Source organism: Cupressus sempervirens, chromosome 7, assembly GCF_028749045.1.
Source record: "Cupressus sempervirens isolate cs-2001-9-10 chromosome 7, ASM2874904v1, whole genome shotgun sequence".
In the NCBI taxonomy this organism is placed as follows: Eukaryota; Viridiplantae; Streptophyta; class Pinopsida; order Cupressales; family Cupressaceae; genus Cupressus; species Cupressus sempervirens.
Window position 1 is genome coordinate 49,796,098 of NC_143124.1, and position 2,983 is coordinate 49,799,080.

The following is a 2,983-nucleotide window of genomic DNA, read 5'->3' on the forward strand; positions in this document are numbered from 1 at the left end:
ACACTGACTTCTTCGTTCACCTTGATTACTCGGTAAACACTGACTTCTTTGTTCACCTTGATTACTCGGTAAATACTGACTTCTTTGTTCACCTTGATTACTCGGTAAACACTGACTTCTTTGTTCACCTTGATTACTCGGTAAACACTGAGAACTAGGTAAAGCTTGGCTTCCGGTGAGAGCTCGGTAAGCATTCAGAATCCAATAAGTGTTGTAACTAATGACAAAAATGTATCATAATGCCAACATACCCTACTTTCAAAATTCAAACCAACCAAGTGACATATTTGACACTCATAATTGAATGAAGAAAATCCAATTTGATCTTTAAATTTAAAAACTATCCCACCTAGTTATTCGCTCTTTCCTAAGTATGAATAATTGGGAGTGGTGTTTGAAGTGAAATCAACAAAGAAAGCTCTACATGTTTGGGGGAATTATTCATTCAACACACACCCCATTTTAGGAATGTAGTTTTATTATTTGAAGGAGCCTTTAGATCACATAATCACAACACCATGTTTCAATGGCCTCCTAGCCTCCCAAGTTTAAGGGAGTACAAATCACCTTGCATATCAAGATGTATATTTTAATGAGAATTTAAGAACTTCCTTCATTTTATTTAGTAGTTACTTGAATTTTTAAAAAAAATTTGGAGGTTGTTGTCTTGGATTAGTACTATATGATTCCTAAGGCCTCAACTCATTATTTTGTGTAACTCATTCTTGAGTTTTTCACTCTCGTTGACATAAATAAAATAACTAAAATAGGTATTTGATAATTCCTACTTGTTAATAAAGATATGAATGAATGAAGAACCATTTTATCACATGACACAAGTAAGTCCCATGCTCCTAGCTATCATGAATAATGTATCCCAAATTAGTTGTGTGCATTTTTCTTACAATCCCTCAATAAAGATACACAAGAGGAGATCCCAAAAAAATCCTAATAAAATATTACAAAGAGGTTCTTGGGCACTTAAAAAATATATTAGGTGATTATTAATAGTAGACAAAAAGAAATAACAATAATGGAGGACTAGTGACACAAGGAAACATGAAGAACATTTTATTTGTGTCAAATACTTTGTAAAGAAATCTAGATGCTAGTAATGGAGAAGAAAAAAATATGATTATGTAACTTAGCAATGATTTTTCCCAAAGAATCATAATGTTAATTCCATATAAGAATCATTATGTTAATGTCATGTGTTTTCCCCTAGATAAGGTTAAATGAGAACCTATACATTGATCATCATTACCCATCCCAAAGACCTTAAGCATACTATCTTAATGGATGCAATGTATTCCATAAAAGAGAGGGAAATAATATGTACCAATTATAAAATACAAGGATGAGACCTATACCAACAGAAAGCTCTTAGAAGTTTTAAATTTCTAATCAAATTTTATATCACAAAATCTAATACCCAATTCGAAAGACAATTTAAAAAAGGCTAAAGTTAGTTAATACAAATGACCCTCCTAATTTATTTTTATAAATTCAACTCATATTACATGCAAAAGGAAAGGGATATCCATAAATACAATTTATGTCACCAACAAGTCCAAGAAACTAATCTTAAATTCCAACTAGTAGAATGTGTAATTTGGTAAAAGGAATAAACTTCAAGTTACAAGAAAATATGACCTTGTTGTGCTATTCCAACAATATATTTGACTAGATCTTCCCACTATTTGCAAAATCTAATTCATTTCAAAAAAATTGTGACTATGGGAAAAACCTTAAAAAATTATCTCTTAAAAATACATTGAGTAAAAGTTCTCATCCCACATTTGTGTTGATCTCTTAGAAATTGGATAGGAAGCTATATATTTGGTACTCTTCTACCATGTTGGAGTTAATAGTGAGTCATGTAACTCCCAAATATTACCATCAACCAAAATGCACATTACATCTAAAGAGAGAAAATCATGACTATGATGTTATGCAAGCTTGAGAGGTTGATCAACAAGAGAATTATAAGATATCGAAATGAATTTAAATAACTTAAATGAAATTGATTAAACTGAATATATAAATATATTATAGTTCAAATAAAATGAGTGTTTAGAAAAGCATAAATTGATTAAACTTGGACAATGGAAACATCTGGCAACACTGAATGAAAATGGTGGAGAGAAATAGTCCGAGCGTTGCAATCGAAGTGGGGTCCCTTCCTACCACAAAGAAAAGCCCAAAACATGTGGCGTGTGGAAGCACGGCAAGCGATAATGTCACCGTCAAAACTGGAACGATCAAGTCTGACGGAACGGAGTACGGTGCAGACTGAAGTACGGTGCAGACATAGGCGGCAGGGCATCCAGCAAAACTGACGTGCCGAGTCACGGAGGTAACGGCACTGGCTAAATAATCGGTGCAAATATTCGGCTATTTAGCCAGTGCCGTGATAAAACCACACAGCATGTCTAAATAATTGAAGCAAAACAAAACCTCAACAACAAAAAATAAAATACAACATAGAAATCTTCACCCTTACAAATCAACTAACCGTATCCACTATTTTTTATCATAAATTACAGGAGAATATACTTCCTTCCATATAAGAAAAACAAAGCACAAGTCAACGATTCTTTAGCGCTTTTCAGTCAATTATCGACGCAAATTATGCTAACTTTTTAATTAAACAAACACAAAATAAATATACAAGGAACTATACATAATATCGGTTCTGCTGCAATTATATGCTCAATTCTTGGTTGTTCTCGATCAATTAATTGATTCGGTATAGCCGGCTCCATCTTCCACCATGAGTCCAACACTGACCAGGATAAACAACAGGACTTCTGACATGCTCTTACAATTAAGAAGTATATTTACCGCTTTAAGAAAACGAATTTTATTTTCAAACGAAGAAAAACATGTTCAGGGTACTCTGTTCTTTAGCTGGAATTCAACATGGCTACAATCATAAATTTTGTGTGAGGAGTTCAACGTGAAGCAACAACACATAAAACAA